The sequence below is a fragment of the Malus sylvestris genome, chromosome 14 (assembly GCF_916048215.2).
Source record: "Malus sylvestris chromosome 14, drMalSylv7.2, whole genome shotgun sequence".
Taxonomy (NCBI): domain Eukaryota; kingdom Viridiplantae; phylum Streptophyta; class Magnoliopsida; order Rosales; family Rosaceae; genus Malus; species Malus sylvestris.
The window spans coordinates 16320098-16348089 of record NC_062273.1 but is presented as its reverse complement, the minus strand read 5'-3'; the positions used below and the strand labels follow the sequence as shown (position 1 = coordinate 16348089).

Genomic DNA, 27992 nt, shown 5'->3' with positions numbered 1-27992 from the left:
CGTTACGCAAGTGTAATTTTAATTAAAAATAAATAAATAGAATACAAGGAAAATTAAAAAAAAAAAGATTTCATACTAATGACAAAAAAAAAAGCAAATTAATGAATAAAAAACAATTTTTATTTATAATATAAATAAAAATGTACGTACAAATATGAAGTTATCAAAGAAAGCAGGAACAAAACTATGAAAAAAAGGCGGAAAAATCTATAGGAGTGTCGTTCGAATGATCTTGGTGTTGGTCGGGGACGGGGTCAAAGGTTGACGGGCCTGATTGCTGTGCTTGCTCGATGTGGAAGGGTTGTGAGGGCAATGGTGCAAAAAAACCAGGGAGATGTATTCTGGAGGAACTGAGGGCTTGTACAAGCATCGACATTTGAGACTTATACGATGCCAGCTCACTCCTCAGGCCAGTGACTTCTTGCGCCAAAGCCGTAACCTGACCCTTTGACTGCAAGGATGACGAGGCTTTACTCTCCTACCTCCTGGCATTTCCCATCCCCCGACAATAAGTCTCTGGCTTCCGACCGAAAGTCTGGTCCAACGTCTCTGTGATGATGTGAAACCCTGCATCCTCAAGAGGATCCACAGACTCAATCGACATGTCCGAGGGAAGCTGGGAGGCAGACACTTGAAGCACCGACTGACTATTCTCCACCATAGTGGCCTATGAAAAAAAAAAGGATTATTAATAGAAAACAATTTGAAATAATTAGTATAAATGTTGAATGCATAAGAAATTACTTACATGAAGGGACTCAGTCAACTCATTCCCAGGCCGAACATAAACGTCAGCAAAAGACGTCGATCTCCGGAAATTTTGAACCCTCCTGAAATTGAAAAAGATAAAGGAAAATGTTAGTAAGAAAAAAAAAATATTAGTGACATTTTAAAATTGGAAGTGAAAGATGTAATATTTACCTTCCGTCGCGCCTCCATCCTATAGGAGAAAGGCTTCAAACCCGAATGGTGGAGAATAGTCTTTTTCTCCCGATTTATCTTGTTCGTCTTCGCCTTCTTCTGTTATAAAAAAAATAAATGTATTAGTTGTAATACTCAAAGAAAATTAAAAAAATAATAATAAACATTTGTAGAAATTAAAAAGAGTAAAATATGAAATAAGTCGTAATTAAAAATGCACCACATAGCTCGGCTCCTGAAAATGACCGCAAAGCCAAACCCAATTGTCGTGTCGGTCCTCCAACTCCTTCGAACAACCCTCCTCTAGAGCAACCTACGGATCATCAAATTGCTGGAAACATTGGTGCAGGTCACTCTTCCATTGCTTGTAGCCTTCTGAGAAGAGCCGATTGAGGTACGCGAACATGTCATCGTCCATGTCCACCAAATTGTAGTTTGTCTGCAATGTAACAAATATTTTGAAAGTATTAGTAATAAAAGACAGCAATAAATAGAAATATATAAATTTTACATGAAAAGCATTAAAGGCGACGCTGCTTACAGACAATTGGTTGCGCACCGTGTTCTTCATCTCCTCCGGAATCGCCTTCCAAGACTTCCACCGCATAGGGAAAAAGGTCCGCACGACATGCCCAATGTCGTGGGCCAATGCACTATGCTACTCTACCATTGGTGCTACCCGATGTCGCTCATTGTATCCGATTGGGATACGATCGTTGGTCACCCGGGTGACCTTCGCTGTCTTCAATTGCCGGCAAGGTCTCTGGATGTTTTTCTTTGCTGCAAAGAGATGAAAAAAAAAATCATTAACCCAAAACTAATAACAAATCCTACTAAAATTTCAGCATAGCCTCCCCTATACTTAAAATATTTACCAAAACCTTGAAAATAACATAAACAATATACGTATCCAACACACTGATCACAACAATTTAACAAAAGGTTCAAAACGATGACAACTTTTTAATCCTTACATGACATAACTTAACAAATTGAACCTAAAATAACAAAATTGATCAGTTAACATTCGCATACATTTTCTTCCTCTATTTCTCCTGAAAGTTACTTATTGAGCATCACAGCTACTTCTTTGGTTAAGGCCACTATTTCCTTTCTCCTAATTAGAACATACTAGGTGTAAAACCCTCCTCAAGTCAGATAGCATAAATAAGATAGCTTAAAAGATGAAAATCAGGAAGTTTCCCCCTAATATTTTTCGAGGCAATCAACATAATATTTAAGAATAGCAAAAAATTGGAGATAAGCAGGGAGAATAAAGAAGGGATAAGAGAAAGAGAGAGCAGCAGAAGCAGAGGATTAAGCCGAAAAGAAACTTCACAAATGAAGGGAACAAATCAAGGATGACGGACGTGCGGAGCGAATGGGCAAAATCGACTTTTCACTGCAGCAAACAGAAAACAACAAGGCAAACAAAGCAAAAATAGAAGGGCAAAAACGTAAGACCACTGGTCATCCACAATGCTCCAAAACTGAGTTTAAGTATATATGATTTCCAATTTAAGCGTTTTGAAATACCACAACAAACTTCTAAAAATGGCGACAACTGCCATCCAAGACAGCCAATTTTCGAGCTTGTATACACAGGCTTGAAAACATTGCTGGCAACAGGCTTGGCAAAGAATTCTAAGCTGCTATAGCAAACAGTTCCATATAACCTCTTCCACATTGACATTTGTAAGACTCTGACAGTCACAATCGAAACTTCTACGACTCTAAAAACTTTGCTTCAAGATAATTACCAAGGTTTTCATTTCCCAGTTAAACATTTTTGTCATTTCCTCAGCGTCAAATCTCTTCCACAACACTATCGTTTCAATTCCGTGAGAAACCCATTTGAGTAACTAAGAAATGACACATAAATTAACAAAAAAAAAATTGCAAAACCATAAAAATTAACAAACATGAATTATGAAATACACACAATTTCGATTTCATGACAAAACCCATTTCTGAAAGCGAAGAAATTACGAACAAAAAAAGAGAAAACAATGGAAACTTTTTAATCCTTACATGACATGACATAACAAATTGAACCTAAAATAACAAAATTGAGTTAACATGGGAATGAGGGAGTGAATTAGGATTGTATACCTGACTGTGTACCTAAGGCATCGGTTGTGGATCCCGATGGCGACATCTGGTCCGTACTGCGGGGGCGCTGGTGAGTAAGTCAGGCACTAACAGGCAACGCCACTGAAGAAGTCAACGATGCCTGCGCTTGTGGGATTAGAGGACCAACTGGGTCAATCGGATTGACCGGTCTATGGTCCATCTCTGCTGGAGTAGTGGCGGCAGTAGTAGGTGTAGTCGACGGACTAGGTGTAGCCGTTGGACTAAGTGTATAAGTCATCGCCCTTTGGGTTCTAATGAGGTGTGACATCTACAAAATTAGAAATCAATTTGTTTCGTACACAAAGATTTAACTTGTCGTACACATGCTAATAATTTAAACTTAAATTTAAAACGAAATTTAAAAACCCTAATTCTAAACCCAATTCAAGTTTAGCAGAAACTAAACTTAAAATTGATATACTATACACAAACTAATCAATTCAGATAGGATATAGACCCAACAATTATAACTTATAAGAAGAAACTAGCATAAAGGACATCCTTACAAGTTTACTACCTAAAACCAAACAAACGTGAGGTGCCTTGGATATCCTTACTACCTTATGTTTAAATAACGACCTCATAACAAACTAATAATGTGAGAGAGAGCATATCATTATTTACTAGTAAAATCCATATTTGCTTATATCATGTGGGTTCCCATATCTTTGAATAATAATCATAATGGAGTTCACAAACAGATTTCATTTGATTTAATGTGTTCCTATTGGTTTGTTATACCCAATCACCATGACATTGCCCTATATGGCTGAAAACATATTTTACATATAAATTTCCCATTTTTTGTCCTTCTTGGTGAATTAAGTATAGCCAGACCCAGGAAAGAATCCATTCATGACATTCCTAAAAATGTAACTTCAAAATTGGGAGGCCGAATTCAACAAGCAACGCAACCGTCTATCATATTAATAAGGCAACAACAAAGGCTAATACCCCATTATATATCAAGAAATCGTGGCAGTCTACAATGCAAATCTCTAAAAACTTATTCCACAAATGTACAGTGTAATTCAATTTTTTTCTTTCAAACCTACAATTGAGAACACATCCTACAATATCTTAAATTCCAACATACAAACCACAAACATAAATATATTTCATTTAATCGTAATAAAAAGATAATTAAAAAGGTGAATTATACAATATAAAGATAAATAAATAAAAGGATTGTTGCATATGGAAAAGTGTAAGTGCAATGTTGTGGATGCATAGAACATAGGAAAACATTAACAAATCCCTAATTTAAGAACCCTATACTTAAATTAAAAAAAAAAACCCTAATTCGAACCCTGTACTTGAAACTAAAAAACCCCTAATTTAATAACCCTAATCTAACCCCCAGTGAAGCATCCTAAATCTAACCCCCAAATTAAGAAAACCTAATCTAACCTCACTGCCCAAAATCATTCTCCTAATTTAAAACCTAAATCTAACCCCAATTAAGAACCCTAAAAACTCTAATTTAAGAACCTAAATGTAACCCGCAATTTACGAACTCTAAATCTAACCCGACTGCCCTAATTCTAACCCCCAATTTGAAAAAAAAAAAAAAAAAAAACCAAAAAAACCCTAATTCGAACCCCCAATTTGTAAATAAAGAAAATTGAAAATGAAAACTAAAGAGGAAATTACCTCTTGGAGACGAAGTCGCAACGGCCGGAGAGACAGATGGAGATACAGAGGAAGGAGAAAGAGGGTATCAAGCAGGAAAAAAGGAAGAAGAGGGAAGTGAGGGGAAGAAGGAGAGTTGGGGTTAAAATATAGAATATGCGCGACAGAGCCTTTGTCTCACAAGGCTAAAAATCGTCGCGCAAGTTTTTTAAAATTTCCGCTGAAAAAAAATGCCTTAATTGAAATTTCAAACACTTGCGGGACAAATACAATATTTTGTCGCACAAATATACTTTGTGCGACAAAATATGTGTTCATCGCGCAATATTCCCCTGTAAAGTTAAAATAACCGTTAAATCGTGCTTTTTTGTTTCTCATCGTTGAAAAGTTTTGTCCTGTTACTTCATCTCTGAATGTTTATGTAGACATCGAAATTTCGTAAATAAATGTTGACCGATAAATCAAAGTGTCAACGCTCATGTATTACATAAATTTTACACGTAGCGTGTGACTCAACGAAAATTGAAATGAGTTGGAAAAGTCATCAAATAGGACACGTGTCTACACCTGGCAGAAACGACTTATTTCATCTGGAATATTATATTCAAAATTAGGCCTTGGAAAATTCTATAAATACAAGCCCATTTCATTCATTTAAAGGGACCAATTCATATTACACCTTGAAGCTCTGAAGCTCTGAAACTCCGAAGCTCTCAAGCATCCAAGTTCCCGAAGAATCAAGAAAGCTCTCTTCGTTCTTCGTTCTTCGTCCATCGCTCTTTCAAGATCAAGCCCCGACGGCCCTTGAAGAAAGCACCATCGTTCATCATCCGTTCATCCAAGATCAAGCCCCAACGGCCCTTTGGATCAACAATCATCCACCTTCAAGATCAAGCCCCGACGGCCCTTGAAGAAAGTGTTCTTCGTTCATCGTTCTTCCAAGATCAAGCCCCAACGGCCCTCTGGATCAACAAACGTCGACAAATCCACACATCCAACCGTCCTTCAAGATCAGACCCAAAACCCCTTAAAGATCCGTTCATCACTGTTCTTCAAGATCAAGCCCAAAAGCCCTTGAAGATCCGCTCAAATCCACCTTCAAAGATCAAGCCCACGGCCCTTTGAAGAAACTTCCAACTGTTTATCCAAGATCAAGCCTCGACGCCCCTTGGATCAACGAAACATCCACTAATCAACACCTTACGGAGATCGAATCAGAGGATCAAAATAGTGAGAGATTGTAACCCAAAATCATCAAATACAAATATTTGTTTGTGCACGTTGTTCTTGTCTCTTTCGTTTCAGGAATTTTCCGTGTTCACAAATTGGCACGCCCGGTGGGATATCTCTACCTCTCATCTCTTCCTCCGTTCAAGGAATATAAGCACACTTCCAAAATCAATGACGTCAAGGAAGGCTCAAGCTGTTCCCATAACCGGCGCAAAGAACAAAGGCGCCCTTGTCTCAAGTGGTGTCACGTTGGGTGTCACGACTCGAAGCAAAGCAAAAGCTAATTCTGCCACCTCTTTCACCTCTGTATCAACTCTGCCAGGGGAACGAGAGTACCCGAGGCATGAGCCTGTGATCACTTTAGCCTCACTAAGGGCACCAAAGGAGGAAAGACCAAGGGAATACTCCGAATCCATGCTCTCCGATGACGATTCAAGCGGCAGTTCAGCCATGCAAGTCATGACCGCTGGAGCAACTTCAGTCGAGGAACAGCTTGCTCAAATGAATGAAGCAATCGCAAGACTAACTCGAACTGTGGAAGAAAAAGACTTGCAAATCGCGGCATTAGTCAACCGACTGGAGGCGCAGGACAGTGAGAAACCCGACCCAGAGGATGATCCGCTAAAGGGAGGAGCTGGCGGAGACGAAGAACCCCCGGTGAAGAAAATCGATGGGAAGCCGAAACCAGACCAAGCAGCGGCACTCATGGGATCCCTTTCTATCCAGCAGCTGCAAGAGATGATTACCAACACCATCAAGGCACAGTACGAAGGGAGCTCATATACCTCCGGGTTGTATTCAAAGCCGTATTCAAAGAAGATCGACGCCTTAAGGATGCCGAGAGGTTATCAACCACCAAAGTTCATGCAATTTGATGGAAAGGGAAACCCGAAACAGCACGTCGCCCACTTCGTTGAAACTTGCAACAACGCAGGAACCGAAGGGGACTACCTCGCCAAGCAGTTTGTGCGCTCGCTGAAAGGAAACGCCTTTGAGTGGTACACGGATCTGGAGCCTGAGTCCATCAACAGTTGGGAGCAACTGGAGCGGGAATTCCTCAATCGCTTCTACAGCATCCGCCGCACTGTGAGCATGCTAGAGCTAACAAGCACAAAGCAGTGGAAGGACGAGCCAGTCATGGACTACATCAACCGATGGCGTAATCTAAGCCTCGACTGTAAGGACAGACTCTCCGAGATTTCTTCAATCGAGATGTGCATCCAGGGCATGCAATGGGGTTTACAATACATCCTTCAAGGTATCAAACCACGAACTTTTGAAGAATTAGCCACCCGTGCCCACGACATGGAGTTGAGCCTCGCCCACCATGGAAAGAAGGAGCCAATCACCGATTTCAAAAGGGATAAGGTGTTCACTTCAAGAGCAGACAATCATGGGAAAAAGCCCGCCAAAGAAGCTTTTACCACCAATACCACCCCTATCAAGACCTCGTCCGCGCCCGTCAAAATCTCTTTCAATAAAGCAAGGGAGATAAAAAAAGGTGAGCCTTCCCACACCCAAGATAGGTACAAAAACACCTTGAGGGAATTGGAGCAGAAGGTATACCCTTTTCCGGACTCCGACATGGACGCAATGCTGGACGACCTACTGGAGAAGAAGGTGATTGAGTTACCCGAATGCAAACGCCCTGAAGAAATGAATCGCATCAATGATCCCAAGTACTGCAAGTACCATCGTATCGTGGGTCATCATGTGGGCAAATGTTTCATCCTAAAAGAACTCATCATGAAGTTGGCACAACAAGGACGGATTGAGCTCGACCTAGAAGACACAGCTGTGACGCACACCACTACGGTCATGTTCGGATCCTTTGATCCCGTGTTTCTTCAAGAAATGCCTGACCATGCTCGGCAATACTCAAACCACACTGCACATTCTGCACCACCGTCACTGGGGGCAAGCAACCAGGACGCACCTACTGACGATGACAAAGGATGGACATTGGTGACCTATAAGAGGACGAGGAAACCAAAACCGCAAGCTATAAAGCAAAAGGGGGAACAAGGGAGAAAGCACCGCCGTCGCGGTAATAGGAAGCCTAAGAGAAACATAAGAGCTGCTAAGCCAATATATGCTGGGGAACCTGCGGAGCAAAAGCCACGCATTCCCGTCTCATTGCACGAGTACTTCCCGGAGGACTTTTTCCAACATTGCACTATCACCGCATGTCACGTGGTCGAAGTAAAAATGGAAGAACCCTCAAAGGGCAAAATTGTCGCCGCTGAGGGAGAAAATACTCCGACACCTGAAGAAGGTCTGCCAATACACTTTAGCATCGAGGAAGCGCTACAATTGCCAAAGAAGATACGAAGGGCATTGGCAACGGTTTTAGCGAGTCCAAACGACCACGAAGTGCAAGAAAGCAAGAACGAAGGCTTGAGGCCTCGGCCACACGAGTGTGCCACATGCTGTGCCACCGAGGACACAATCCACTTCGCCGACGAAGACTTGTTGTTAGGATCCAAGCCTCACAACCGACCTCTCTTCGTCTCTGGGTACGTAAGGGAGCATAAAGTCAGCCGCATGCTTGTGGACGGCGGGTCAGCCATAAATATCATGCCAAAGTCAACAATGACCGCAATTGGCATCAAGGTGGATGAACTATCCCTAAGCCGTCTGCTAATCCAAGGTTTTAACCAAGGAGGACAAAAAGCGATGGGCATGATCCGAGTGGAGATGACCATTGGTGAACTCAAGTCAAGCGTGATGTTCCACGTGATTGATGCAAGAACTTCCTACGGTCTGCTCTTAGGAAGGCCTTGGATCCATGCGAACGGAGTGGTATCGTCCACCCTTCACCAATGTTTAAAATTTTACCAAGAACGAGTGAAGGTGATCTATGGCGACACCAAGCCATTCACCGAAGCCGAATCACATTTCGCAGACGCCAAGTTCTACATGAATGAAGACACGGTGCCCGAAACTCTTCCAAAAGAGATTAAATCCATGAGCAAAGCAGCGCCTAAAAAACAGGAGTGGCAGGCTATGCCCAAGAAGCAAGAAGAAGAAGCTATGTCATCTTCAAGCAAAAACGACGATGAGCTTTCTAAACCTGCAACGACCAGAGGAAGTAGGACGACCTCAAATGGACCAAGCGTACCCGTCTTCCGGTACATCCCGACGTCGAGAAGAAAGAATGGTCAATCCCTGTTTGAAACTGCAGCGAGCAAAGCCAATGCACGGCGGCACATAAATAATGTAAAGTTGCTCAAAACGAATGCAGTCTTGCCTCTGACCCAGCTAGGCGACGCCAAGGTTGCAAAACCATCACAGGGCTTCATAAAAGGCCTGCCAAAGGGGGTAGAACCAAGCTTTCTCCCAACCAAAAGGACCGAAGAAGGTTTTGATCCAAACGCCTACAAACTTATGTCGAAAGCTGGGTATAACTTCACCTCCTCTGCAAATTTGGGAAAGAATGACTTGAACACCGTCAAAGACAACGAACGTGATCTCACTAAAACTCAGAAGAAGTTGGAGAAGCATGGTTACGGGGTTAGCAACAACAAAGCTGGACTTGGCTTCACACCAAATGCACCGGTGAAGATCTCCAGCAAGGCAAAAAATGCTAGCGCTCAACACATCAGCGTAAGCATTATACAAGATAAAGAGGAGCCTCAACCTGCCCCCCGAACATCAGTATTCGATAGAATGAACTGTTCAAATGCCAGAGTTTCGGCACCTAAACTCATGAGCGGTCAAAACAAAACTTCCGTCTTCAAAAAGCTCAAAACGTCAGCATCTCGAGGCTCTGTTTTTAAAAGGTTATCGAAACCTAAAAAGCAAAGCAATAAGACTAGCTCCCCTCCACGACAGTCAGTTATGGAAAGACTTGGAGAAGCCAAAGAGCCTTCCAAAAGGAGAAAGACGACACCAGAAGCAGAAGAGATCGATCGCCTGGTGGAAAAGGATGACGTCCGAAGTTCCATTCCTTCAAGAATGAAGCGCCAAGCAATTTTGGAGGTTAACACAGTCGGACCACTAAAAGTGAAAAGGCGCACCATCATTCGCACTGGACAATCTTCATGCCAACTAGCTCGAGAGGATAACACCAAAGAAGAAGCCCAAGACGTCTTCCACATCACAATCCAAGAAGGTGAAGAAGAAATCCTCGAGGAAGATGTCATGGCGGCACCGTCACAACTCGAAGATGGGGGGCAAGCCACGGTTGACGATCTCAAAGAACTCAACTTAGGCACAAGTGAGGAACCGAAGCCCATCTTCGTGAGTGCATTATTAGGTGCGGACGAGATAGAGAAGTATTACCAGCTGCTATTAGAGTACAAGGACGTCTTTGCTTGGATCTACAAGGAAATGCCCGGCCTCGACCCTATCATTGCGGTGCATCATCTTGCAGTCAAGCCTGGAACGCGACCAATAAAGCAAACTCAAAGACGCTATCGATCCGAGCTCATCCCACAAATCGAGGTCGAGATCGACAAGTTGATCGAAGCAGGCTTCATTCGAGAGGTGCAATACCCCAAGTGGATCTCCAACATCGTCATAGTCCTTAAAAAATCTGGACAAATACGTGTCTGCGTGGACTTCCGAGACCTCAATAATGCTTGCCCAAAGGATGACTTCCCCTTGCCAATCATCGAAATCATGGTGGACGTAACCACTGGCCATGAGGCACTGTCATTCATGGACGGCTCTTCTGGATACAATCAAATTCGCATGGCTCTTGAAGATGAGGAACTAACAGCCTTCCGCACTCCGAAAGGTATTTACTGCTATAAGGTGATGCCCTTTGGTCTGAAGAATGCTGGAGCTACATATCAACGCGCGATGCAGAAGATCTTCAATGACATGCTACACAAGAACGTAGAATGTTATGTGGACGATGTGGTGGTCAAGACAAAGAAAAGATCAAATCACTTGAAGGATTTGCGAGTAGTGTTCGAAAGGTTGCGAAAATACAACCTCAAGATGAACCCGTTAAAATGTGCATTTGGCGTCACATCTGGAAAGTTCCTTAGCTTCATTGTCAAGCATCGGGGCATTGAAGTAGACCAATCAAAGATCAAGGCCATTCAAAGCATGCCCGAGCCAAGAAACCTGCACGAGTTGAAAAGTCTACAAGGTCGGCTAGCCTTCATTAGACGCTTCATCTCTAACCTTGCAGGGCGTTGTCAACCGTTCAGTCGACTCATGAAGAAAGATGTTCCGTTCGTATGGGACAAAGCATGCAACAACGCTTTTGAAAGCATAAAGAAGTATTTATCAAGTCCACCTGTCCTGGGGGCACCTGTACCAGGGAAACCGCTCATATTGTACATTGCTGCTCAGGAAAGTTCAGTTTGAGCACTCTTGGCATAGGAAAACGAGGCCCAGAAAGAATGAGCGCTCTACTACCTCAGCCGAACGCTTATCGGCGCTGAATTGAACTACTCCCCAATAGAAAAAATGTGCATGTCCTTGATGTTTGCCATCCAGAAGCTCAGACATTACATGCATGCTTACACCATCCACTTGGTTGCTAAAGCTGACCCGGTCAAATACGTCATGTCTAAGCCAGTTTTGACAGGGCGACTAGCTAAATGGGCATTACTTCTCAATCAATACGAGATCATCTACGTCCCAGCTAAAGCCGTCAAAGGACAAGCGCTAGCAGACTTCCTTGCCGACCATCCAATCCCAGCCGATTGGAAAATCGCAGACGACCTGCCCGACGAAGAAGTGTTCTGCATCGACATATTCCCGACATGGACGATGTTCTTTGACGGATCTGCACGAGCAGACGGAGCGGGGGCAGGAGTAGTATTCATGTCGCCACGAAGGCAAGTACTACCTTATTCATTCCAGCTAAGCGAACTATGCACCAACAACGTCGCTGAGTACCAAGCACTGATCCTCGGACTCCAATTGGCAATCAACATGGAAATCGCAGCCCTTGACATATACGGCGACTCCAAGCTCATAATCAATCAACTCCTGACGGAATATGAGGTGAGGAAAGACGACCTTGTCCCATACTTCCGGCTGGCAACGCAGTTGCTACAAAGGTTTGAGGCCGTAACACTAGAACACGTGCCAAGAAAAGAGAATCAAATGGCAGACGCTCTCGCCAACCTAGCCTCGAGCATGACATTAGGAGAAGACGAAGCTACAAACGTGCCAGTCTGCCAAAGATGGGTAATCCCACTTGTCACTGAAATAGTACTAAGTGATACAAACGTTATTTCAATACTTCCGGTCAACGTTGAAGAATGGAGACAGCCTCTGATCAACTACTTGGAGCATGGAATGCTTCCAGATGATCCGAAACACCGCTCTGAAGTACGTCGACGAGCACATCGCTTCCTCTATTACAAAGGGACACTCTACCGGCGATCTTTTGAAGGGGTACTTCTGAGATGCCTAGGCGAGGAAGAAGCCAATCAAGCCATGGAAGAAGCACACTCAGGAATATGTGGAGCGCACCAGTCCGGACCAAAGCTTCATTTCCAGCTCAAAAGAATGGGTTATTACTGGCCAAGCATGGTAAATGACTGCTTAGAATACGCCAAAAGGTGCCAAGCCTGCCAATTTCATGCCAACTTCATACACCAACCGCCTGAACCATTACACCCCACAGCTACTTCATGGCCGTTCGATGCATGGGGATTGGATGTCGTAGGACCAATTGCGCCAAAGTCATCAACAGGGGAGGCTTACATCCTGGCTGCAACGGATTACTTCTCTAAGTGGGCTGAGGCCATACCCCTGAAGGAAGTCAAGAAGGAAACTGTCGTCCGTTTCATCAAGGGACATATCATCCATCGATATGGGGTGCCTCGCTACATTGTCACCGACAACGGAAAGCAGTTCTCAAACCGACTCATGGACGAGCTCTGCGAGAAGTACAAGTTCAAGCAGCGCAAATCCTCCATGTATCATGCTCCGGCCAACGGTCTTGCAGAAGCATTCAACAAGACATTGTGCAACCTCCTGAAGAAGGTAATCGGTAAAACAAAGAAAGACTGGCATGAAAGAATAGGCGAAGCCTTATGGGCATACAGGACAACATATAGAACGCCTACCCAAGCCACACCTTATTCTCTTGTATATGCCGCAGAAGCTGTTCTACCACTCGAAAGTCAAATCCCCTCGCTAAGGATGGCTATACAAGAAGGCTTGACTGACGAAGAGAACGCAAAGCTGCGTCTTCAAGAACTGGAGGCACTGGATGAGAAAAGACTCGAAGCCCAGCAGCACCTGGAGTGTTATCAAGCGCGACTTTCTAAAGCCTTCAACAAGAAAGTTCTCCCTCGGTCTTTTCAAATGGGAGATCTCGTCCTTTCATTGCGTAGGCCTATCATCACAACTCACAAGACAAAGAGCAAGTTCAAGTCAAAATGGGATGGACCATACGTAGTACAAGAAGTCTACACCAACGGCGCCTACTTAATCATGGTGGAAGACGGCTTGAAGATCGGCCCTATCAACGGCAGATTCTTAAAGCGCTACTACCCTTGAAAGGCAACAAATTACCGCTCTTTATTTGCACGAGCCTAAACTGCATGAACCAAAGCTCCTGGCCCGTAAGAGCATAAACTGCGTACACAAAAAAAAAAAGTGTATTTTGAACTACGTTATGACTTGATCCCTCCTCAACAAAGGGTACGTAGGCAACTCGAAGTGTCAAAACTTCAAGTACAGTCACACCATCTAAAAGAAATAATAATAATAATAAGTAAACACTTTGAGGATCGAAGAGCAAAATCAAGAACATAAATGCTTTATTTCTTTGAAAGAAGGAGTTGGCTCCAAGGCCTTATTACAAGAAATATTACTTGAAAACTATGTCTCTAAAACCACGAAGGCGATCTCCAAGCGAGCCTTCTAAGGTCTTCAAAGTCTCTACCTCAGTGGGAGACAAGACGGGTAACTCAATAGTCGTGCTTTTCTCTCGTTCTAGGCGTGAAATCTCTTCTTGGTACTGAGAAAGTGCAGTTCCCTGCTCTGCGAGGACACTTTCAAGTTGTGATGCCTCGACTATCAACTGCTCTCGCTCTCACGCCAATGCATCTAGACGCCCTTGGACAGAAGTTAACGAAGCCTTCGTGACTTGATAATCTCCTGAAACAGCTTGCTGAAATGACCGGACTTGAGCCAGTGATGAGTCTATCATGGTTAGCTGATGAGCTCTGACATCTGGACTCAACTTCTCTAAGGAAATAGCACGCAAGGAAGAATATTCAGTCGAGGCGGCCATGAGTTCGGCAATCTTGATCTTCAAGGAGGAGGAATCAACGTTAAGGTTGTCAATCACTGAAACAAACTTCGACAAATCCTCATTAAGCAACGGGAGGTCTTCCAGTGGACACTTAGAAATCCTCGCCTCAATATGGCCCTTGATCTCCATTGCTGCACCAAGACTTATGCGATGGATGAGTCGCTCAGTACCGCTAAGATTCGGTCCTCTCAAAGAGATCTCAGAGCTAGCTGGCAAAGGCGTTGGACGCATGACGGGTTCTCGCATACCCCCACCCACACGTGGCAAACTCGGGAAGTTCGACGGATTCGGAACAAGCTCTGCACCAGGAGGATCCCCGATATCCCCGTCTGTAGGTAGGTTACCTGCAAATAGCATCTCCGTATAGGAATAAACATCTGCAGTTGCCAAATCAAAATGACGGGAAGGCCCAACCTAAAAAAAAGACAAAGAAAGATGTTAGAAATAAACGCCAAAACGACAAAAGCAGAAGAAATCATGAGAGAAAATAAAGGATATACATCTCTCTCAAATGGCTCACGACCATCGAATTGAGGAGTTCTAAACACTTCTTTCTTCTTGTGACGAAAATTGACATCACTGTCAGCCTGAGCATCCTCAAGTGGTCGCTTGTTTGAAACTTGTGGACGCTGCTGCAAAATAAATCCATCTTCGTGCGAGTCACCTTCATCCCCCGCCTCTTCAGAAGCATCCGGATGTCGAGGAGACAAGCATGGACGTTGAAGAGTTAAAGCTACAGGTCTATCTTGTAAGGGAGCCGCACTCGCGCGATCAAGGGGTACCATTCGCATAGAAACCACAGGACAACCCTCTCTCGACGTATCATCACTTAAGTGAGAAGAATTGGCGCCACTTGCAGTCCCCGAGTTCTCATAATGTGTCTTTGACCACCAACGTGCGTAAACACGGGTCACTGGATTACTCCTGAACTCATCATTGGCCGGCAGCGTAATAACAACATTTGTGCATGAACGGGTACAAGACTCCCAATGCATGTACACGGCTTGCAGGGATACCGATGGGTTCCTTTCCTTCAACTTGCCTGGCTCGCTTTGGACAAAACCAAATTGCCTGCTGAAACGGTGGGGTCTATATGACTGGATGATACATCGGTCTTCTTGCCGCAAAGAAACAAACCCCGAGCGAAGGCTTATAAGATAAGACAAGTCCGAGAAGCGGAGATGCGAGTTGTCTACGATGCCTCGCCGCACCGAGCCAACTCTCGCTAAGGGGTCCATCCTCAAGTCTTCACAACTCTTAAAAAGCGCTCGCGCTTGCAAATTGTCAAGGCTCTTCGCGGAGAGCACACCAGAATACTTCGTCATCAAAGGCCCTAGCTTGGCTCCAGTCGATGAGGAAGGTCTTGACTTATCCAGAGTCGACAGAGAAAAATGAGTGCCAAAATATTCACCCAACCAACCATACACATAGTGGTAAGGAAGCACCGCAACACGATCTTCAGTGCTTGCCGCGTCAGAAACCATGCTCAAGCCATTGTAAATGTTGGCTAAGACCGGAATAGCGAGGCTAAAAGACTCACCTGCAGCCATCTTGCTAGCAACTTTGAAAACTCCAGGACGAACTAAGTTGACGTCGCCTGCGGGGAAAACAAATTTACAAAGCCAACAAGCTAAGAAAGCAGCCAGGTAAGACTCCTCCACATGCTCTGGTGCTATGCCAAGATCCTCAAATGCTCTCAACTCGTCAGAAGAGCGACGCCTGGTTGCACCAATAACACCGGACGGGTCTGAGTCGCCCTTTGGCCTAGTGGTCTTGTTACGACCAATTCTCTTCAAAGGCTTCTTATACCTCATGGCCTCCCAGTACCAGAATCGGATCCATGAGGAAATCCTCACGCCTGATTTACCTCGAGCATCCTGGAAAAGCCTGTGATACGCCCAAAACAAATAGCGGCAACTGGCAGGCAATCCTCGGTTATTGCAAAGAGAAAGGTCCTCTGCGCTGGGAACAACCTCGTCGTAAAACTTGCCTTGGATCGGCAAACCTCCTATCCTGTGAAGATCCCAAAGTAAAATTGACATCTCCCCTTGCGCTGTGTGAAGTGTGTTGGTGGCCGAACACCAACACTCTAAGAACGCACGAATAACGGAAGGATGGCGATCGTAACTAAACAAAGACGCATACACAGCGTGGTAAAGGTCCACCTTAGTGAGCACATCCTTAGATTGGCTTAAGACATCTTCGAGCCACTCCCAATAAAACTCATCAAAAACGGCCTCTCCAGCAGTAGACAAGGTACCATTCCAAGCCTTGGCTCCGATGCGGATGTGATCACCAAGAAGCTTAAATGAGGCCGAATGATTGTCACCGGCATGGTGCGACGGATTCAAGATAAGAATCTTCGAGATGCGCGCCTTCTTCTTCGTATATGCTTGGACAGAATCCACCACATCCCAAGATACTTCGGAAGACCACGACTTAATATGCATGGAGTTATCTTTCGCGGGAAGAGCAAGAGCTTTAGGACCGGTCAGTGGCTCGTAAAGCTTCAACGTCGTTCCTCTGTCTTGCAAGTCACCGGCCTGCGCAAGAATGGTAAGGGTGCCGCCCTTAAAGCACTTAAAAAATACCATGACCTCGAAAAAAAAAATAAATAAATAAATCAGCAGCAACATGGCAAAGCGGGTAGCTACGAGACTGCCCTTCCAAGCGGCAGCAAAAGGCACTACACAACGAAACCCCGTTGCAGTCCCTTGTGCAAACCCTAGGCAGCAGAAGGCACAAATATGCTCACACCCTGCTCACTCCAAATACCACGCCTCTGAAAGCTTCGTAATTAAAGATCCCTAGCATTACGACAAAGAAATCCATCAGTGAAGGAGCGCACATTATGAGAAATTTTATATATGTGCAGACTGGGACAAACAAATATATATATATATATATATATGCATGCAGATGGCGGGACATAGAAACAAATACATATATATATATATATATATGCATGCAAAGGACTCCACGCCAGCCAAAGGAACAAATGCATATATATATATATGGAAAGTCAGCATGCGGATGACAAGGGATGGGACAAGCAAACATATATATATATATGTATATATATGTATATATATATATATATATGCATGCAGAGGACGCCACACCAAAGGAACAAATGCATGTACATATGGAAAGTCAGCATGCGGATGACAAGTGATGGGACAAGCAAACATATATATATATATATGCATACAATGGACGGCATCAAAGAACAAATGCATATATATATATATACATGCATGTGGATGACAAGACAAGCAAGCAAATAAAATATATATATATGTACAAGCAAGCAAATAAAAAATATATATATATAAGCAAGCAAATAAAATATATATATATATATATATGCATGCAAACGACGGGACAGGCCAAGTACCAGCCATATATATATATGCATGCAGAGATCCAGGTGACAAGGGGATCTCGATCAAGAACAGCCTGCAACAATGCTCACGCCCTCCTGTAATCCTGCTCTGCGCACCCAAACCAACTCAAACGAATCCACGCTGTCGTCCTCACGACCGTCTCCCTGCTGCAGAGGGCCAACATTTCCAACTTGATTGGGGTTCAGGGTGCAGTTAATATCCAAGGAGAGGACCAGAAGAAACTTGATGTTGTCTCCAATGGGTGTTTTCTCTTTCTCTCTCTGGTCTCTGTGGCTCAAAGTAGCAGCGGCTGCAAAAAGTTCAAATGAAAATGAGGAAGAGGAAGGGGGCACGGTCCATGGTCCTTCAACAAGTGCACGTAAAAAAAAAAAAAAAAAAAACAAAACAAACAAACCAGTGATGATCTGCTCAGTCAGATGCGAGTGCTTGGAGAATGGCGGCTGTGCTCAATGATAAGGGCAAGGATGACAAAGGTGATGCGGCAAGGATGGTGGTTGTGCAATGGCTCGGCAGTAACAGTAAGAGGCAGCGAGCATGCAGTAGCTGCACAATCGGCCGTGAAATTGTTGCGTAGTTGGGGTGTTCAGAGAAGCAAGCAAACCTGCGCAAATACGAAGCTGCAAGCTTTGGTGCCTAAAAGCCTTACAGAAAGGCTTACTTATACACCCCAAAACAGACCAACATTACAGAACACATGCCGCGAATGATGATACTCACATGCAGCAATCTTTTGTTAAAGCTGGAAAAGCTTTAAACGCCCATATTTACCTGCCAGCAAGCAGCATATTTGGGGAAAAAACAAAGACATACAGCTTTAGCTGTATGTTTGAGATGGAATAATCACCACGTAGGTCATCTTCCTACCGTCGGATATCTAATGGCCGCTTGGTGTCAGCACATCGTGTGTTGATCTTTTGGCCTCAGTGGCCTCTTATTCTGATCCGGACGACAAGATCAAAACAACCAGATTCAAGGATCAAGCAGACGATACACAAGGCAAGGCCATACTGCATGAGCTACAAACCGACAGCATAGATACTTCTTTGTTACGACATGGACATGAGGAGCATCTGTTCGAGAAGGCGCTCACCATCTTAGTCGAACGAGAAGCACGTGGACGTGCTGACGGCGTCGCTGTCGCTTAAGAATGATGCTGACGGTGACGGCACCAAGCTCACCGACACAGAGATTAAGTATGTTGAAGAGGCCATATTCAAATGATGTGTGCTGGCGCTGTTCCTGGGTCCGCCACCTCCATGGCATACATTTTCAGGTCATGCATCCATTTTCCCTTATCTGTTCATACTTTCTGAGTGGTCAGACAAAGGGAGATCGGACATCACTCAAAACGCTCGAAATCTGAAGAAAAGCAAAGGCAGAGGTGCAAAGCAAAAGTGAAAAGGAAAAGGAAAAGAGATAAAAAAAAATAATAAAAAAAAAAAATAAAAAAATAAAAAAATTTATGATTACGGTTCATTTTGTCTGCCAAGAGACAGAGAGAGTTGGTAAAATAAAATAAATAAATAAATAAAATAAAAAATAAAATAAAGTAAATAAAAAATAAAGAAAAGATGTACATATAGACGCTAAGTGAAATAAAGCTCATTTATTAATGTTTTCGATAAATTACAAATATGTACATATACATAAATCAAAAAATAAACAAACGAGAGAGAGCCTTCACGAAGTTTGCTCGGGCGGAGCCTCAGCAGTCGGCGGGGCCACAGAAGGAGGAGGTATCGGAGGTTGGTCATTCAGAGCTTCGCTACGCGGTACAGCCCCAGAAGACGAAGGCAAATGCTGTTGGAACAAACCCACAAACCTCCGATGATCAAGTAAAATCTGACCATCAGATTCCTGCATCTGGTCAATTTTCCTCTTCATGTTTGTGGCATAGTCGTGTGCGAGCCTGTGCAACTGTTTATTCTCATGCTTGAGCCCTCTAATCTCTTGTTTGAGACTCATCACTTCAGCCGCCAACGATTCAACTTGACGGGTTCGAGCAAATAGGCGTTGGGCCATGTTGGACACAGAACCCGCACACTACACACTAAGGGCCAGAGACTCCTTAACAGCCAACTCATCAGACCGCTTGGAAAGCAGTCTGCTATCTTTAGGAGTGACAAGGTTCCGGGCCACCACCGCAGCGGTCATATCATTCTTCATCACCGAATCCCCAACGGTAAGAGGACCAGTAGGGGATATGAATGATGGGCGCCATATGTTGTCAGGAGAAGGCGGGACTGCCTCTTCACCAAGGTTCAAATCGAAACGACGGTCGGAGGGTCCAGACATTTTCAAAGGTGTTGAAGAAAGAAGAGGTCAGACAGATCAAGATCTTAGAAGTGCAAAAAGGGAGTTTCTGCAAGCGAAAATTCAAGTGTGCTTTGAAACGAACTGCGTGCCTCTATAAAAATCAGCACTCAACGGGCTTTCAGAGATCGAAGAGGCAAGCTCAGAATTCGAAGAGGCCAATTCAAAAATCGAAGAGGCAAGCTCAGAAATCGGAGAGGCATCTTGCTTTTCCAGACGCGTCAGCACCCATCACACGCAAACTCAGCTTTGCGGAAATCACGGGTGATTTGTCGAAGCGCCGATCCCAGATATCGAGGAGACGCCAGTCTTTTCCAGACACATCAGCACCCATCACACGCAAACTCAGCTTTGCGGAAATCACGGGTGATTTGTCGAAGCGCCGATCCTAGATATCGAGGAGACGCCAGTCTTTTCCAGACACATCAGCACCCATCACACGCAAACTCAGCTTTGCGGAAATCACGGGTAATTTGTCGAAGCGCCGATCCCAGTTATTGAAGAAGCGCCAGTCTTCTTCAGCCACGTCAACACCTGTCACATGCACACTCAGCCTGGCGGAAATTACGGACAATTTGTCGAAGATTGCTGATAAAGAAGAAAGCACGTGAAGCCATACTGATCAATCACGCATTGGCTACTGACACGAGTGAAAGAACAGTACCTCTACAGGTATTAAGGAACTCCCTATAACTGTCCACCTTCGCCCTCCATAGCAAGGCAGACATACGGAACCTTTCTTCATCTCCGAGAATGCCTTCCCAACGAAACCTCTCGAGTCACTCAGTGTTCCTTATTCCTTGGGGTACCTCAACAAACAAATGACACCAAAGCAAAAGTATCTCATATCACCAGGGTAGAAAGCAAAAGTATCTCATATCATGCGTTCTCCCTGTCCTTTCCTTTGTCCTTGTTCTTACCTACAAAGACAAGGATAAAGAAAACAATATGCCAGAACTTCCACTTAAACTTGGGTAAGGAACCGACTGCTTGGAACCCTTCCCTGATTGCCTACCTAGCACTGCTCTCGAGTACTCGTTTCCCATTGCTGCTGTACTTCCAAAGAAGCTGCCACATCTGCCTGGAGAACAGATAAGGCAAGTGAAAATGATACCTTGCAGCATGTGGAGACAAGGTGCAGAAGGAACAAGCAGAGAAGAATGCGGTCTGCACAGTCAACTCAGCGGAAGGAGTCCGAACTGAGGAACTCGAGAAGCTGCCATATCTGCCTGAAGAAACAAGCAGAGAAGAATGCAGCATGCACAGTCAACTCGGCAGAAAGAGTCTGAGATGAAGAACTCGTTTTGACCCTCAAATTCTTGGGTCAACTTACTAGGCGTTGTGGGCTGCACGTGCCGATTCACCACCCTTGAATCAAATCCTTAAAGATCAAGTCACCAACTGGAAGAATAGCCCATCAATCTTGAAGATCATACCGCTGACCAAACTGCTCAGGTGTGAATTAGAAAGATTGAACAAAGCAAACAAGTCGTCACCTTCACCTCGTGCCTGCTTGCAATATGTTCGAGTCAACCTTCAAGAATCAAGCCTCAACGGCCCTTGAAGAAGCTTCCAGCCAAATTCAAAATCAAGCCTCGACGGCCCTAGAAGAAATCACAAGTCCGATTCAAGATTAAGTGTCTACCACCCTTGAATCAAAACCTAGTTCAAGAATAAGCTGTGGAAAATCAACAATTGGAGGAATCTAGAAAATCCTTCAACCCAGTTCAAGATCAAAGCTGTGGAAAGTCAACAAATCGCAACAAAATACGTGTCGATTCACCCACTACCAAAGCCAAAGATCATCTACCACATGAAGCTCCTTGTGGTCCAATTTCAACCTTCAAGATCAAGCCTCGACGGCCCTTGAAGAAATTTCAAACAACAATTCAAGATCAAGCCTCAACGGCCCTTGAAGAAATCTCAAGCCCAATTCAAGATCAAGCCTCAACGGCCCTTGAAGAAATCTCCAGCCCAATTCAAGATCAAGCCTCGACGGCCCTTGGATCGACATCTACAGTAAGAGACTTCAAAACGCATCTCATACACGTGACAAGCACATGTATACGACGTGCCTTGAAGTGGGGGCATTTGTAGACATCGAAATTTCGTAAATAAATGTTGACCGATAAATCAAAGTGTCAACGCTCATGTATTACATAAATTTTACACGTAGCGTGTGACTCAACGAAAATTGAAATGAGTTGGAAAAGTCATCAAATAGGACACGTGTCTACACCTGGCAGAAACGACTTATTTCATCTGGAATATTATATTCAAAATTAGGCCTTGGAAAATTCTATAAATACAAGCCCATTTCATTCATTTAAAGGGACCAATTCATATTACACCTTGAAGCTCTGAAGCTCTGAAACTCCGAAGCTCTCAAGCATCCAAGTTCCCGAAGAATCAAGAAAGCTCTCTTCATTCTTCGTTCTTCGTCCATCGCTCTTTCAAGATCAAGCCCCGACGGCCCTTGAAGAAAGCACCATCGTTCATCATCCGTTCATCCAAGATCAAGCCCCAACGGCCCTTTAGATCAACAATCATCCACCTTCAAGATCAAGCCCCGACGACCCTTGAAGAAAGTGTTCTTCGTTCATCGTTCTTCCAAGATCAAGCCCCAACAGCCCTCTGGATCACTAAACGTCGACAAATCCACACATCCAACCGTCCTTCAAGATCAGACCCAAAACCCCTTAAAGATCCGTTCATCACTGTTCTTCAAGATCAAGCCCAAAAGCCCTTGAAGATCCGCTCAAATCCACCTTCAAAGATCAAGCCCACGGCCCTTTGAAGAAACTTCCAACTGTTTATCCAAGATCAAGCCTCGACGCCCCTTGGATCAACGAAACATCCACTAATCAACACCTTACGGAGATCGAATCAGAGGATCAAAATAGTGAGAGATTGTAACCCAAAATCATCAAATACAAATATTTGTTTGTGCACGTTGTTCTTGTCTCTTTCGTTTCAGGAATTTTCCGTGTTCACAGTTTATTTTTTGTGATTTTTTATGTATGCGATCTTGAACCATATACAAACAAGTTTGATGGTTGGATCATTCAAATTAATTTCGTAAAATGCGTATCCCATAAAAAAGATAGATTCACTAACACTTAGAGTTTATTTATACTTTCATTAAGTATAACATAAGATTTTGTGGTATCCACTAGTGTAAATAATTTAAATTGAAGACCAAATTCATTCATTGTATTCATATAGGGTCAAGGAGTGTAGCTGTAAAAAATCATCAAAATTGGAGTTAAAATAACCGTTAAATCGTGATTTTTCATTTCTAACTGTCGAAAAGTTTTGTCCCATTACTTCATGTCTAAATGTTTGTTTTTTTTTTGTGATTTTTGGCGTATACGATCTCGAACCATATACAAACAAGTTTGATAGTTGGATCACGTTCAAATTAGTTTCGTAGAATGCATATCCCATAAAAAAGATAGATTCACTAACACTTAGAGTTTATTTATACTTTCATTAAGTATAGCATAAGATTTTGTGGTATCCACTGGTGTAAACTGTTTAAATTGAAAATCGAATTCATTCATTGTATTCATATAGGGTCAAGGAGTGTAGCTGTAAAAAAATCATCAAAATTGGAGTTAAAATAACCATTAAATTGTGATTTTTCGTTTCTAACTGTCAAACGGTTTTGTCCCGTTACTTCGTCTCTGAATGTTTTTCTTTTTGCGATTTTTAGCGTATGGAATCTCGAACCATAAGATTTTGTGGTATCCACTAGTGTAAATAGTTTAAATTGAAGATCGAATTCATTCATTGTATTGATATAGGGTCAAGGAGTGTAGTTGTAAAAAATAATCAAAATCGGAGTTAAAATAACCGTTAAATAGTGATTTTTCGTTTCTAACTATCGAAAAGTTTTGTCCCGTTACTTCGTATCTGAATGTTTTTTTTTTTTTTTTGCAATTTTTGGCGTATGTGATCTCGAACCATATACAATATATATTTAATAAGTAGAGTTAAATTTATTTATTTTGTATGTATAAGTATAACACTTAAGAAGTTGAATGGTATGTATATTTAAGCCGATCCAATGGTCACCAATTTTTTTTAATTTAATTTAATATATATATACATATATATATATAATTATTATAGTTTTTAGGGGTATAAAATTGTTAAATTAATATATATAATTATTATAGTAATTTTTTTTAGGGTTATAAAATTATAAAATTAATATTTTGCTTGTCGTGTCGGGTTCTCGGGTCGTGTCAGGAATTGCCAGGCCTAGCATGCGCGACCAAAAATTGTTATGCGTCACGCAATTATGTTTTAAAATGGTTTTAATTTTTTTTTATTTTGTTTACAATTTATTATAAAATACAAGCATACCGAATTTATTTAGAAAGTAATTCACATATAAAATGGGAATCATTCATACCATTTTTTCCATCACGCATTAACCATTTCATGTGTTTTACAAAAAAAGTTACAAATAAATTGCCTTAATCTTCATCCGAACTATAATAATTTTCACTTTCGTCGCTATCATCATTTTCAGTGTCCCATTCCTCATCATCGATAGGTACGTCACCATCGTCATTTGTGCGCACTAGACCATCGTATCGTGGAATATTATTGAGGTCAATTGTGATCGACTGAATCGGTATTTCGATTGAAGATACTCCTTCTATCTAAAATGGTTCTTGGATAAGGTTAGTATCTTGGAGTGTTTCCGCACCACTTTCCATCAAAGATTCAAGACGTTGGTCAGCAACATTGTCAATGCCGTCGTCAGTATGGTCTTGTTCTGGTATAGCATACACGTTCCTATGATCCATCGTCTGAAAAACTTTCCAACCCCTCCCGGCTTTAGGGTCATCTAGATATACACTTTCTTTTTCCATGCTTGCTAAGATGTAAGGGTCGTCATCGTACCAAGTTTTGATAGTGTTCAATGATAGTAATCCATGATCTCTTTTCACACTTCCATGCCTATTTGGGTTTGTATCAAACCATCGACACTTAAGTAGGATCACTTGGCACCGGTCTTTGTAAAGCAATTGCACGACAGTTGTTAGTTTACCATAGAATTCAATGTATGTACTTTCGCCTCCCCCGGGGACATGAACACCGCTGTTTTTCATACACAACTTGTCATCTCATGCACCCGCTAAGAACTTGATGCCGTTCACATGGCAACCCGAGTACAATTCAACGCGAATTGATTTGAACGCCAAGTTATATAACTCTTCATTATACGTGGGGGAATTCGATGTTTTCAGTTGATTCACCTAATATTAGACAAACATTTAAATTTGTTAGTTCAAGCAACTTAATTGGTACAATATATATGTCCAATACAAAACACTTCAAACTTACATATTTGAGAAACCACTGCGGAAACAATTCATGATGTTTCTTGGCATACAAATATGAAGGATGTGCCTGCTTCATCATATTTTCATGCTCGTCTAGGTATGACAGTGTCTAGTCACAATTGTTGAGTACGAATCAATGTGCTACATCCATGTCTTTCTTGGAAAACGACTTGCCATAAATCGGATCTCCGAATGGTTGAGCGATTTGGACAAAAACTGAAAGTTTCTCCTTTCTCACACCCCTATCATTATTGCGAGGAGGACGATTGAAAGTTGTCTCAACATCATTTAAATACATTCCACAAAATGTAAGCACCTCATATGCCACTCAAGCTTGTTTAATGGATCCTTTGGGCTTCGCTTTGTTTCGTACACTTTTCTTCAAGTCTCCGAGAAGCCTGCCAAAAGAAAACGATATGATACACATATTACTATTGGATACATCCATCGAAAGTTGACTGGTCCAACAAGCAATGCCTCATTTGGTAAGTGAACCATCACATGTATCATACTTTTGAAGAAAGCTGGAGGAAATATCTTCTCAAACTTGCATAGAACTTACACAATATCATGGCGCAATTAATTAAAGTACATTTTTCGCAACTTTCCTTACGTCAATTGTGAAAAAAAACTGGACAACAACATGATTGGTTTCACTACATCGGCTGGTAAGAGATGTTGAATACCCACAGGAAGTAGGCGTTGCAGAACCACATGGCAGTCACGACCCTTTAGGCCAGCTAATTTGCCCCCTTCAACATTTACGCAATGCGCGATATTTGAAGCATACCCATCAGGAAACTTTACAGATGATAAAAACTTTAAAAATTCTTTCTTGTCATTCGGTTTCATTGAAAAAAATGCAAGATCCCTTTTGGCTTTATCGTTGTCCCTATTCATCCATAAACCCCGTCATAATCCCATTCGTTCCAAATCAAGATGAGCTTTGATCGTGTCCTTTGTCTTGCCCTCAATATCTAGAATTGTGTTGACCAATGTGTCAAATACATTTTTCTCAACATGTATAACAACGAGGTTGTGTCTCAATTTTAGTTTGGACCAATATGGGAGCTCAAAAAACATAGACTTGTGCATCTAGTTCATATGTGTAGAAGGTCGTGTCTTACTGACATTGTTCCTAAAAGGAGCAAAATCCAAACGGTTAAGCTGTTCCAAAATCTGAGCACTAGACCATTGTCTGGATCAGAGGTGATGCTCTTTCTCCCCATCAAACTCTTTATCCTTCTATCGCCACTCGTGGTCCCAAGGAACCCATCTTCGATGACCAAGGTAACAAACTTTTTTGGCGTGCCAACTAGATGTTATGTCTTCCTTGCATACAGGGCATGCCTTATAACCCCTAGTGCTCCACCTGGAAACCATTGCATATGCGGGGAAATCATTCACAGTCCACATCATTGCAGTACGCAAAATGAACATCATGCCAGTACATTTATCGTATGTACGCACACCGTGTGTCCATAAATCTTTAGCTCATCCACCAACAGCAGTAAGTATACATCAATTGACCTACCAGGATCTTCAGTTATCAATAGAGTCATCATCATGTATTCTTTTTTCATACATTTCCATGGTGGCAAATTATACGGAAATACGAAAATTGGCCAAGTACTGTGGTGTTGGTTTAAAACCCTAAACAGATTAAATCCGTCAGTGGCAAGTCCCAATCTAACGTTACGAGAATCAGCAGCAAACTCGGGGAAGGTTCGATCGAACTCTTTCCATGCCTCCCCATCTGCAGGATGCCGCATCACATCGTCGTCTACTCGTTTTGCCTTATGCCATCTCATGTCTGTGGCAATATGCGTCGACATATACAATTGCTGCAACCTAGGTTTCAAGGGCAGATAACACATAACTTTTTGTGGTATCTTAGTCGTTCTATTCTGGGATGTCATTTTGAACCTCGATTCATTGCATACAGGGCATTTATCCAATGCTTTATTCTCATAGTAGAATAAAATACAATTGTTTTTGCAAGTGTGAATTTTTTCATAACTCAATCCAAGACCATTCAACACCTTTTGTGCGTGTCTATGGTCTTTCGGCAAACAATTGTCCTTCGGAAGCATTCTCTTGAAAACCCCTAAAAAGTAATCGAAACTCTAGTTCGACATACGATACTTTATTTTTCCATGCATTAGTTTCACAATGGCCGTGAGAACAGAAAAGCTCTTATACCCTAGGTATAACTCTTGGTTGGCATTTTTTAATAGTTTTTCATATTGTTTGAACTCTGCATTGTCCATTGGTGTAGGCGCATCATCTTCCCCTTCATGATTGGTGTTTGTCGATGCAAATGGAAAATCATCATTTATAATATCCATGACTTGTTCATTAAGATCCACAATAGGTTCAACATTATCCACTATTGTGGTGTTTGAAGACGAAGCATTGTCTAATTGTTCCCCATGATGGTTCCAAGTATTATATGTCTCAATCATTCCATTCCTTACTAAATGATTTCGACGTGCATGAATTTCGGCAGCATCTCAATACAGTTCTTCGGGTGTACAACCTGAAGAACCTACAAGGATGACACCGAAATCCCCACAACCGAAACCTAATCCTTCAACCATAAACTACGAGTCATAACTGTGCATTCCCAAAATGTCCAAATAATGGGACAATTCAAGAATTAATTGGACCGTAGTCATACTTTGGCATCCGTGCGAGAAATCGAACTAATCCTTCAACGCGAAACTAAGTTTTACTAAAAATAAAAAAACAAGTGCGAAG

At 42.6% G+C, this 27992-nt stretch overlaps 1 long non-coding RNA gene and 1 pseudogene across 1 annotated transcript; both read right to left on the bottom strand.

The window, feature by feature from the left end:
* Window positions 1-151: 151 nt before the first annotated feature.
* Window positions 152-4829, bottom strand: LOC126599602 (uncharacterized; annotated as a pseudogene).
* An 11884-nt stretch (window positions 4830-16713) lies between these two features.
* Window positions 16714-18840, bottom strand: LOC126599608 (uncharacterized). The gene is made up of 3 exons (XR_007615207.1): window positions 17954-18840; window positions 17550-17848; window positions 16714-16959 (listed from the first exon to the last, which is right to left on the bottom strand). It is a non-coding gene; the product is annotated as an uncharacterized LOC126599608 (long non-coding RNA).
* Between the last annotated feature and the right edge of the window lie 9152 nt (window positions 18841-27992).